A 13,264-nucleotide genomic window follows, 5' to 3' on the forward strand; every position below is an offset into this window, starting at 1 on the left:
AACTTCACTCCCAGAGAACACATCTCATAGGAGAGGTAGTTACAGGTTGGTACACTGGATCCACATAGAGAGTAGGTGTCCTGTAGAAAATCAGCAAAAGTAGTGATGAAGTTTGAATGATCCATCAGTAGGAAGGAGAGGAGAATCATTTTTTTTTAAATGGATATTAAAAAATGCTCTATTCTCACATATATTTCTGTAACAAAGCATTTATTAAGGAATTCAGCTTTAAGGAGAACAATTTTGCCACTTTGATCATCTGTTCAGACTGTATTTTCTATAACTTGGGCAAATTTACAAATATGCTCCAAAATGGACATGGTTGAACAACATTGAATCTAGACCCTTGTGGCTCAAAGAGTTGTTCATCCCCTTATTGTTTTTCAGAAATGCAGATTCTTGGGCCCTTCCCCCAGCCCCTCCCCGTCCACCAGGATCCCCCAGGTGGTTTGGTGCACTGAAAATTTGAGGAGGGTGCTGCTCCCGATAGACACCTTTCCCTGGCATTCTCCCGCCCATCTTGGATAATGTTCTATGAGTCCATGAAAATCAAATGCAAGTAGATCATGTTGTGGGCTCTAGAAGACAAACTTTATAGCAAGGCAGCATTTGCTATCTTCCAACTGGATTTGTTTTTACTTTAATTTAATCTAAGAACTCCTTTTGAATAGATTTTTGGAGAGATCTCTGGTTGTGCAACAGGAGGGGAAAAATAATGGGGAAAAGGAAATGATTGGGGAGGACAACGAGGGTGACTGCTGTGGTTTCCCAATGGCACAGACTGATCATGCAAAACCCTTGATGTCTTATCAAGTTTCTACTCAGTCAGGTGCAAAGCCCATTACCTGAGGTGCCCGCTGGGTGGTCTGGATTGAGAACAATGGCCCCTCCCATCCAGAACCCTTTGCTATTTTGCAAATGTTTCAATGGCTCTGCTTGAAAGCAGTGAAACAACAGCTGGCGAATAATCTCATTTTATATTAATAGAGCAGTGTTGCCCCATCCAGGCCCCTCAGTATTTTATAAAACAGAACATCCCTTCTTTCCCAGGGCAAGGAAGGGAAATCTCAACCCGTGTTGTATTAGAGCACAAGTAGGGGCAGAAGGGGCCCTTTCCTCACAGACAGAACTCATTCCATCCTTCAGATGAAAATTAAGTTAGGGCAAGGAGGGTGGGAGAAAATACCTGCATTAAATCACCAGACTTTACCTAGGCTAAGAAATAGCCACAAAGTCAGAAGTCTCTTGCCCCAACCCTGCCTCAGTTTTCTTTATGTGATGCTCTGTGTGCAGAAGCAAGGTAGAGATGTGGAAGTTAGGTGACAGCCCTGAAAGATAAATCTGGGCTATTTTTAATACCGGGGCTAGCTGGTGGCTTATTGTTAGCGGAGTCAAATAAAACAGAATGCGACAACACACCAGTTAATCAGCACTCCTGCCTGTGCCAGCCACCTTTTCAACACTGTAGAGAATTGCAAAGGGATAAAGTATAATCTGTGATTTCAAGGACTTCATTTGGCTGGAGGATTTATTCAAGAGAAATGATTAGAGGCAGGGCTGTAAGATATAAACAGTAAAGATATATACCTTAGCCCATTATATACTATCATTGACACATACAGGGTGGGAAAGCTAAAATGCTTTGATGAAGCAATATTTCTGGAGATTTTGTCAAAATTTGCTTCTTTTCCAGGAGAAAAAGTAATGCTTTTTTTAACATTATTTAACATTTACTAAAACCGAATTGGGAATTCCCGCCCCAATTCTTTCAGTGTGGAATAGATGGAAGTTGCTAGAAGGGAGTTGTTAGGCAGATTTCTTACATGTCACCAAAATAAGTAAGCTATTCTAGGGCCAGGCACAGAAACTGGGTGAGCACAGAACCTGACTAACAAGAACGAAGGAGGCTGGTGGAAATTTCTTAGATGCAGTTCCTAATCTCTGCCTTTTGTTTGGTCAGGATTCCTGTGATAGTTAATTTTATTCATCAACCTGGCTCGACCATGGTGCCCAGATATATTCTCAAATGTTATTCTGGATATTTCTGTGAGGGTGTTTTTGAGTGAGATTAACATTTAAATAAGTGGACTTTGAGTAAAACAGATTGCCCTCCATAATGCAGGTGAGCCTCATCCAATCAGTTGAAGGTCTGAATAGAACAAAAGACTGACCTCTCCCAAGCAAGAGGGAATTTTCCAGCCAAAGAGCCTTTGGACTTGAACTACAGCATTGGCTCTTCTTAAGTCTCCAGACAGCCAGCTCACCTTGCAGATTTTGGACCTGCATAAGCCATTTCCTTAAAATCTGTGTGTGTGTATGTGTGTGTGTGTGTGTGTGTGTGTACACACACACATCCTATTGGTTCCGTTTCTCTGGAGAGGACTAAGTAGTGCAGACACCTTTGTGAGTTTTTAGAAGGAACCTTTATTGAATGCTTTCTATGTGTCAAACTATGGGCCCTCTTCCCAGAAAATTGTGCCCGAACACAAATTTTACATAGGGTTTTCAGGGAATCACCAATCTCTTGAAGAACATCATGGACCCCCTCCCTCAAATTAAAAACCCCTGAGTCCCTGGCTAGTAAAAGGAACATAAGTGAATACTTCCCTCTCCAAGTCTTCCTGTTCTGAAAGAGCAATTACCACCTGGCAGGTGGAGTAAGGAGTTTTAAAACTAGCTGCAGAGTTTTAAAAGCACCAGAAAAGTGTCCCACCAGAACTCTCCCTCTCCCTCACTTCTCTGAGGGGCCAGGGACTTCTACGGTCAGCATTAGCATTCTGCAGTGGAGGCTTGTTAATTTAACTGGACTAAGGCATTGTTACTTCACATGGTGTAACTGAGACTAGCTGGTTATTCTTAAACATCAGCATGGCCTTCCCTGGCATTCTGCTCCTTAACTTGTTCTTGCTGATGGAACGTGAGTGAAGGTGATCTTCACCAGCTCCGGTCAGAGGCCATTCAGATGGAGATGACTTTTCACACTTTGGTTCCCTTGCAGTAGACCCAGGGAAGGAGGTAATGACAGAGGATGGAGCCTGAAAGAGCAAGAGGCGGATCCCTTTCTCCCTCACCCTCATACTGGACTATGATGGAAGCAAGAAACAAACCTTTATTTTGTTAAACTACTGAGATCTGGGAGTTGAAAGCGTATCTTGACTAATACATATGGGAATATTATTATTGGGAGAAAGATGCTAGTAGAAACACTAGAAAAATACCCATTTAAAAAACTAATATGATTTACACCATTATTACCCATTGACCTTAGCAGAGATTGAAAGCAGGGTCCTGAGGAAATAGCCCTGGTTAAGACTAAGGAGTCCAAAGTCAGATATGGTATGAAGTGACCAGGCTCCTGCTAAGGGCTTCCATGCTGCATAAGCCCAGGGGCACTATTCATACAGGCTTTCTATATCCCTGGAGTTGTGCAGTGCACAGCCTGCTCAGCTGGACAAAGGAGCCCTGCTCCTGGGAGTAGGAAAGCAGTAAGAAAGAGGCAGGAAGACCTGAGAGAGACAGTAGGACGGTGGCACAGAAGTATTCTATGCTTCTCTTGTGGTTTCATCCTCCACCCAAGCACTGGCCCTGGTCATTGCTGAGATACCCGAAGAGGCTACCCACACCTCAACTAATCACATTTAAGCTAAGCCCTTTTATTCATGAAAAGAAGTATGTCTTCCCTAAAATAGTTCTTGGGCGCCTGGGTGGCTCAGTTGGTTAAAATAGTTCTTTAGGGTCTCCTGTAAGTTATTGGTTACTAAAGGAGAAACTGTGCAAAGGATGACTTATTTGTTGGCCTTATAGTTAGAAAATAGGGATTATCATTCCCAATTGTCATAGAAAATCTTTCTTAATGACTCCTATGTACATGAGTATCCCCCCCAACACACTCTTTTTAAACTTTATATTATGAAACATTTCAAACATACACAAAACAGAGAAAATAGTGTAAAAGACCATCACCAAGCTTCAACAATTACCAACATATGGAAACTCCATTTCACTCATTTTCCTTGCCTTTACCCACTGGGTTATATTGAGATAAGTCCCAGACTTCATATAATTTCATCCATACATTTTAGTATTATCATTTTAGTATATATTTAGTATTGTATCATTTAGTATTGTGTCTCTAAAAGATAGGGACTTTAAAGAAGCCATAATGTTGTTATCAAACCTTTAAGATTTTTAAAATATTATTAAATATTTAATCAGTGTTCAAATTTCCCCAATTTTCTCATAATTTTTTACAGGTGTTTTTTGTTTTGTTTTGTTTTGTTTTGTTTTTTAGGTTAGTATCCAAATATGACCCACACATTGCAGTTGGTTACTGTATCTTCTAGTGTCTCTTTTAATTTAAGGGCTCCCTTGCCATCTTTTCTTTTTCCTTATAATGTATTTTTGGAGAGACCGTGTCATTTGTCCCATAGAGTTTCCCACATTCTGCATCTTGCTGATTGTATCCCTGTGGTATCATCCAACATATTTCCCTAAGCCCTGTATTTCTTGAAAAGTATCAGTTAGATCTTGAGTAATTAAGGTTCCAGAGGTGTCTGGCTGGCTCAGTTGGTACAGCATGCGACTCTTGATCTCAGGATCGTATGTTCGAGCTCCATGTTGTGTGTAGAGATTACTTAAAAATAAAAATCATAGGGGTGCCTGGGTGGCTCAGTGGGTTAAGGGTCCAACTCCTGGTTTCGGCTCAGGTGGTGATCCCAGGGTTGTGAGATCGAGCCCCACATTGGGTTCAGTGCTCATCAGGGAGTCTGCTTGAGTTTCTCTCTCTCCCTCCCCCTCTGCCCCTCCAAACAACTCTCTCTCAAATAAATAATCTCAAAAAAAATCTTTTAAAAAATTCAGTTTCCATTTTTTGACAAGGGATCTTCATAGATGGCTCTGTGAACTTCCTATTGCATCACATCAAGAACACATGATGTCTGGTTGTCTCCTCTTTTGTAATGTTAAGATTGATTAATGGATTGAGACATTGACAGCTTGATCCATTCATTTAGTCTCCCATAAGCTAAAATAAAAAAAAATAAAAAATAAAAAATAATAAAATTAAAAAATAAAAATAATTTAAAATAATTTAAAAATAAAAACTAATACAATTTTTATAAAAGTTCCTCATAAGCTTTTCCCCCGATAGCTTTTTTCTTTTTTTCTAAGTAGGCTCTACACGCAATGTGGGACTCAAACTCACGACCCAGAGATCCAGAGCCACGTGCTCTACCGACTGAGCCAGCCAGGTGCTCCTCCCCTGATAATTTTTAATAGCCATTGAGGTCATCACAGATATATTATTTCATTAGGGATTGCAAAATTATGGTACCCTAGTTCTACCATTTCTCCTTCATCTATTAGCTGGAATGGTTCTAAAAGAAGAACTTTTCCTCAACAACAATTCAGCTATCCTGAGATACAGTTCATATAGAAGAGACAAGACAAATGCTTGATTCTTTCCCTTTTTAAACCAGTTTTCAGAGTAAGGAGTTGGTTCCCTAGCAACCTATAAAGGTGACCTATGAGGGTTTTTTTTTTTCTTGGTATAATTATAAACTCATGGATTTTAACATATTTGATGCACTTCAATCCACTGCAGATACTCAAATTATTCCCATCCTTGAACTTGGGGAGTCGCTTTACACTGGCTCCTAACCTAATCTTTTGGATACCACCCATAGTCTTTGAAAGCTTCTTTGCTTTCTGGTATGACAAAATGTCCATTTCTTGCCCCAGCTCTGGGATCAGTGATTATCTAAAGCCCTGGTTCCCTTCAATGACAAGTTGAATTTAGAGACCAGAATGTGGGTGCTGGGAGTATTTACTGCTCTGGGGATTGCTACAGTTTGTCAGCCTTTTCAGTGGCCAGAGCCCAACTAGCTCTCTTTCTGATCTCCTCTCCTCCAACCACCCTCATTCGTTCCATTCCAGGCACGCCCTCCTCCTTGCTTCCTGTGCCACTAACAGGAGCAGGGCAGGCAACCCTGGAGGGCAGGACTGAGGAGGGCATATCATTGCCTTTGCAGTTCCCCATGCCCAGCACCCATTGCCCCGGACACTGCTGGCTCACTCCTCACGTCTTTCTTCAAATGTCACTTGCTGAATGCAACCATCCCTGGACATCCTATCCAACACTGAACACAGAACCCCCTTCTCTCCCAAATATTCTCTATCCCTCTTCCCAGCCTTAGTTTTCTCAGCAGAGTCTTAAAACCTTAATACTATGTAACTTACTTGATATTTTGTTTGCCATCTGTTTACCCAGTGGAATGTAAGTTCCAAGAGAGGGGAGGCTTTTGCCTATTTTGTTTGGAGCTATATCCCAGACACCTAGAATGCAGTCTGGCACAGAGTTAACTCCTCGGCAAATAGCTGTTGAAGAAATGAATTGAGAGGGAACAGGCTATTGGGACTGACCTAAGCCCATCTGGTCTTTCAGTGATTGGACTCTTCTGGCAAACATTTGTAGCCTCCAAAATGAGAAGCTCATGGGGGATATAAATCCCTAACTCCCCATTACTTCACTCTCAAGTCTGGAACAGGACTAAATTCAGTTACACACCCAGTTGCTAGCCTCATAGGTCATTGTAATGACTGGTTTTCACGCTGATCCAGAGATGGGACATGTGGAAAGATGGGAGGGAAGAATGACTCTCCAGGGTCACATTGTTTTTTTATTATTATTATTATTATTATTATTGCCAAAGCCAAAACTTTTAGAGAGGAGTTGCCATTTACTGAAATGGGGAAGAAAATGAGAGAAAGGTTTTGAGGGACCAATCATGTTGGTTTTGAGAAGTCGGTGAAATATTGGAGCTGTCAAGTGGGCAAGTAGAAGGGTTTTGAGTTCAGAGGAGAGGTCCTGCCTGGGTAGAAAAATCTGGGAGTCATCCACATAGAGATAATGTTTAAAGCAGTGAGACAACAGAGTGAGAAGAGACAGAAAGGAGATGAGGTTCGAGGAGTGATCCTTAGGTCCCTTAGACACCTACAGTTCAGGGAGATGAGGAGGAGACAGCAAAGGAGGCTGAAAAAGAACAGCATGGAAGGCAGCAGGCGACACCAGGGAGGCTGTGGTCCTGAAAGTATTCCAAGGAGGAAGGAAGGAGCAACATCCTTAGATGCTGCCGATGAGTCAAAGAACACGACCACTGGATTAAAGACAGTAACTAACCATCTGTAAGGGTATAGCTCAAAACCAACGCACATAACATCTCACTCCCTAGGCTGCTTTATCTTAAAGTGAATTACAGACAGTATGATAAGGTTTTTCCCGTGGATTTTACTGGATGGGATGGTGGGAGGCAACAGCTCAGCCCCATCTTACTTGGCCCAGAATGAGGAACAGGCAACCTAGTCTCTCCTTTCTTTAGGGTAACATTCAGGCCACCCCTGGCGTTAGAAAACCAGGGCTTTCCCTTAGGCAGGAGTTAGAGAAATGCCTTTCAGTCCTGGGAGCCCCTGAGGGCAAAGGGCAGGTCAGGCAGCCTCAGAGCCAACAGGTGATGTGAAAGCCGCCTTAGGGTGGGGGTGTGGCAGCACCCGTCCATCCGTCCATCCGGGTTGCTTGCTACACCATCTGGAAGCTGCCTGCACTTAGAGTCTCTCCTTGCCACTTTCCCATCCCCCTTCACCTCAGCGCTGGCAGCCCTCCTGCCTGGGAGCCCTCCTCCTCACATCTTCATTTGATCTCACTTTTCCCTAACCCTCGACTGTCTCTTCCTCACCACAAAGAAACAAAAGGTCAAGAGCTTAAAGGAAATTCATGATCACTGGAAACAATTATTTCCTTGATACGGGTAAAAATCGAGACAAATCTCTCAGTTAGTGGAACACATTTAATTCCCCACCTGGATAACTTGCTCCGCTTTCCCTGGGCGTAAGTGCCTATAAGCTCCAAAACTAAGGAGGTGGGGGCCCCTGCCTTAGCTGAATGGAGTTCCATACAAAATGCTAGGAGAGCATACTCTTTCACGAGAGCTGTCTCCTTGAGCCTTTCATAATCGGTAATTGTTCGATTATATGTTTCTAGTCAAGCATTTTTGTCCTAAGGTTTTACTCATAAATCTACTGCAAGACTACAAGACAGTGGGATATATTGTCTGAAGTCATGGTTTGGGAAGAGGCCCGGATCTCAACCCCAGGTAGTCCGTCCACAAAATGCAACACTCTCCAGCCACAAAAACTTTTAGACAGATCCACCTGAATAGACGTGGACCAATCTCCTAGATACTTAGGTGAAAAACAGAGTATTATGTTACCATTTGTGTAAAAGAAAAAAAAAGAAAGCTTGAATACACACAGGGCATTTCTGAATCTGTAACAGATGGGTATCGACATAAAAAGGAGACATATTTCACTATAAACCTTTTAGTTGTGCAATTTTTAGAATGTACATAAATCATCTGTTCAAAAAATTAATCAAGAATAACTAAGGAAAGCACTTAGAGAATCAATACCATCCAATTGACCGATTGATCTTGGCCTTCCAAGGAGGACTTGTAGACGGGAATTGAAGAAGGGAGTGCATTGAGGAATATGTTTGTCCCCTAGGGAAGGTTTTAAAGGTGGAGGGGCTAGGGATGAGGAAAGTGGAAAAGGTGTCAATAGACACCCAGAGACACTTGTACTTGAAAGAACTTGTGAAGTACTTAAGTTTTCTGACACTTAGAAGATTACACCCTAGCTGTGATACCATTATAAGATGTGAGAATGCGCTTGTATAGAAAGCCCAGGGCAGTTTACTTCTGGTGCTGGAGGCTGTCCAAGGAGGCTCTCTGCAGTCTTGAACACTTGTGCTAATTCCACGCACATTTTCAACAGCGGCTGTTTGTCTTTCCCTGGTAGGGCTGGGGAGGAGACTCAATGGTTCAGAGACCAGGCAAAAGTGAGGAGACACTGGGAGGATCCTGGATCTGTGACACCTTATCTCCAGTAGTTGCCATCTCGGTGGGGAGCGGAAAATAGAGAGGAGTTTGGTTTATTCTCCAGGAAATGTCCTGGGGCTGCCCCACAGTGTCAGGTCAGCCTGAATTTGGGATTTTGTTCTAATAAAATCTTATTCTGGGAAGCAACCTCCCTCTAATTGTTTCTTTTCTGCTTGTTCATTCTAGAATTGCTTTAACCATATAAAAACCAGGCTTGCCATTGGCTTCCAAAAAGGAGGGAAAGATATTCATTGGTGAAAGCCACTGATTGCTTGTGGCCTGCCCTTCACCTTGCCCCTCCTTAGGTTTGCCTCCCCCAACAACAGCATTTCTAAAGATGGCATTTTGGTGTGGGAAAGACCCAGGTTAGCATCCCAGCTCCCATATTAGTGGAACCACCATGGCAATTCACACAAACACCCTGAAGCAGTATCCTCCTTGGTAAAACAGGGGACGCTAATGGTTACTTCTGTGTTACAGTTAGGGTCAGATGAGAGCCTTTGTGCAATTCAATAAGTATTTTTTGAGCATCTATCCTGTGTTAGGAAGAGGGATAAGCCTGTCCTTGTGCTAAAGGGCCTCAGTGGTGAGCTGTGGACTAACAGCAAGGGAATGAGAAGAGGGTGGTAAATAAAAAAGAAAAAAAAAATTGTCAGGGGGAGGGGCAGACGGAGAGGGAGAAAATCCCGAGCAGACTCCACACCAAGCATGGAGCCTGACAGAGGGCTCCACTCCATGACCCCCAGACCATGACCCGAGCGGAAACCAAGAGTCCGTAGCCCAACCAACTGAGCTACCGAGGTGCCCCAAGGGTGGTAAATTTGCAGAGAATCAAAAAAGTTTCTGTTACAGAAGTTAAAGCAGATTCTCCCCACTCCTGTAACTCTCCACCATGTTGCCCTATTTTATCTTCTTCACAGCTCTTGCCAGTGCTTTGTTTTTATGCTAGGGCCAATCTCCTTCTACTAGAATGGAAGTGCTCTGCCTCGTTCCCCTCTAGATCTCCAGTACCTGGAGAGTACCTGGAGTTTCTCTCTTCCTGTTCTCTGCTCCCCTTTCTTTTGTCCTTCTTCTTTTCTTTTTAGTATCTTAATTGGATTTTAAAATTATGATAACTTCATAAAATGTTTTAGGGATGACATTCAAGGGTCAACTGTACTCATTAAAGATGGTCCAACTTGGATTTGTAAACACTTTATCAATCTTTAAGAGACATTTCAGTTTCCATGTTTCCATGAAGCATCTGTTAGCAGCTATAGTCTGAAGTCGTTTCTCTCCCTCCAAACTTCCAGAACAGTTGTTATCTCTACAATTTGTCAACTAATTGTATACTCCACTGGGGTAGTTCTTCTTTTCTTTTCCTTCCCTTCCCTTTCCCTTCCCTTCCCCTTCCCTTCCCTTCCCCTTCCCTTCCCTTCCTTCCTTCTTTCCTTCTTTTCTTTTTCTTTCTCTTTCTTTCCTTCCTTCCTTCCTTCCTTCCTTCCTTCCTTCCTTCCTTCCTTCTTTCTTTCTTTCTTTCTTTCTTTCTTTCTTTCTTTCGAGAGACAGAGAAAGCAGGAGCAGGGGGAGGGGCAGAGAGAGAAACAGACTCCCCGCTGAGCATGAAGCCTGACACCAGGCTCAATCCCATGACCCTGACTGAGATCATGACCTGAGCTGAAATCAAGAGTCAGATGCTTAACTGACTGAGCCCTCCTGGTGACCCTCGGAAATCTCTTCTATTATTCTTGCTTGTTTTTTCTTCTTAATTAAAAAAAAAAAAAAAAAACTTTATTTTTAGGCAGTTTTAGATTTAAAGAAAAATTACAAAGATAGTACAGAGTTCCCATATATTCCCCATCTAGTCTGCCCCATAACTAACATCTCACATTAGTACTGTACATTTGTTACATTTAATGAATCAAAATTGATACATTATTATTAACTAACATCTATACTTTATTCAGATTTCCTTAGTTTTTATCTAATGTCCTTTTTCTGTTCCAGGATCCTGTCTAGAATACCACATTACACTTAGTAGTCATGTCTCCTCAGGCTTCTCTTGGCTGTGACAGTTTCCTAGACTTTCCCTGTTTTTGATGACCTTGACAATTTTGGTCGGTAGTATTGGTCAGGTATTTTGTAGAATGGCCTTCTAGTGGAATTTATCTGGTATTTTTCTCATAATTAGACTGCGGTAATGGATTTTGGAGAATAAGATCACAGATACAAGATGTTATTTTCATCACATCATATCAAATGTACATACAATCAACATCATTTTTTTAAAGATTTATTTATTTATTTGAGAGAGAGAGAGAGAGTGTGAGCATGGGGAGGGGCAGAGGGAGAGGGAGAGAGAATCCTCAAGCCAACTCACCACTAAGCACAGAGCCTGACACTGGACTCGATTCCAGGACACTGAGATCATGACCTGAGCCTAAGTCAAGAGCTGGACGTTCAACCAACCGAGCCACCCAGGTGCCCCAACATCATTTTTTAAAAAGACTTTATTTTTAAGTAATCTCTACACTCAACATGGGGCTTGAACCCACAACCCAGAGCTGAAGAGTTACATGCTCTACTGACTGAGCCAGCCAGGTGCCCCTACATCATTTTTGACTACTGATGTTGACCTTGGTCATCTGGCTGAGGTGGAGTTTGTCAGGTTTCTCCACAGTAAATTTACTCCTTCCCACCCACACTTTCTCTACTGTAGTGGGGAAAAAAGTAACTATGCATGGCCCACACTTAAGGAGTGGGGAATTATGTTCCCCATTGTCTTGTTCCCCACATTCTTGAGTGGATATCTACATAAATCACTAGGAATTCTACATGAGAGGTTTGTCTATTCTCCCCCATTTATTTACTCAACCACATGTTCTTTTAGTCTTTATCAAATAACATGAAAATCATATCCAAATATTAGCCACACGCTTCTAGCTTTCTGTTGGAAGGTGGGCATTCTCAGTGGTCTTGCATGGTCCTAATCCCCTAGAGTCAGCCCTGGGGTTGGGGACCAAGAATAAAAAGGCTTTATTACAGCAAGTTGACTCTAAGACAAATTTCAGCAAAGGGTAGCCCTTGAAAAAGGACACTTTTCAAAGGAAAGTGAGTTTCCAATATCTAAACTGGCAACTAATGATGAGAAAACTAGGGTGAGGATTTGAATCCAATAAGGTAAGTATCATCATCATCATCATCATCATCTTTATTTTAAGTTCATAATCAGGAGAACAAGTCCTCTACCCCAAATCCCCTGAGGCCTCTTCCTCCAAATCCTGTGCGCCTTTGCAATCTGTCCAGAGTATATCCACTAATCATTGAAGATTTTTCCTCCTTGGTAGAAGTTAGAAGAACTGAGATATTCATTGCTCCTGCTTTTGGTTTATTACTGTCTCCTTACATCACTTCTTGCTCCCTTCTGTACTGTGGGGAGTTTCCTCATGCTTGGGAATTCTACCTATGAACTCCTTCTCCTTTTTCCTGGGTATCTGCAAATCTAGAAAAGTCATACTGCAATAGAAAATGTTACTGTTGTCACTAGGAAAAATTTTGTAGAGTAACATTAAATTCCAGCCCTCCAGCTTATCTTGTCTTTATCTTTTTACTACTTGATGGTACCTCCTACTTCTTCCTCAGACTGTTTCTCAGTACTCTGGAGACTCTTGAGCTCCCATAAGCCATCCTCCATAAGACCATAATTATATGACATAGTCACTGAGATGTACCTGGAACTCTTACAAATTTGTTTGCTCAGAAATATTTACTCCATAGGGCTTTCTATGTACAAACAGTTGTGTTAGATAACTGTTAGATAACAACTTCACAATATTGTCCTTCCCTGTAGGACTTGCATAAATAGAAGTCAAAGCCTTTTGGAAAAAAAAAAAAAATCAAAGGTAGAATAGTAGGCAGAAAACAATAGATAACAAAAGACTCTAGAGGGTATTAACAACCTTCCCAGTTTCTCTGAAATTATACTGATTTCCTACCCTGAGCATGCCTGGAAGGAGGGCCCTAGATGTTGTAGCTTGATGTGTCCACTGTATCCTCCTGTGGGAGAGTGCCCAAGGTCAAGACTTTCTCATTAATATAAAATTAATTCCATGTTTAGTTTATGAACATTAATTTTCAGTAGTATGTTTTTGAGTTTACCCAAGTGTAAGAAGTACATCACTTTAAGTCCTCATCTTATCTGCCACTGACTACTAAGTAATTCTGGGGGTTACTCAGGCTCTCTGAGCCATTAGACTTCTCTGGCCATTCAATTTCAGTCTCTTTTGCTTTCTATTCTCCTGCCCGTTCCTTTCTGCCGGTCCAGACCAGTTTGTCCTGAATCCCTTCCTTGCCCT

This window comes from Zalophus californianus, chromosome 3 (assembly GCF_009762305.2).
Source record: "Zalophus californianus isolate mZalCal1 chromosome 3, mZalCal1.pri.v2, whole genome shotgun sequence".
NCBI lineage: Eukaryota > Metazoa > Chordata > Mammalia > Carnivora > Otariidae > Zalophus > Zalophus californianus.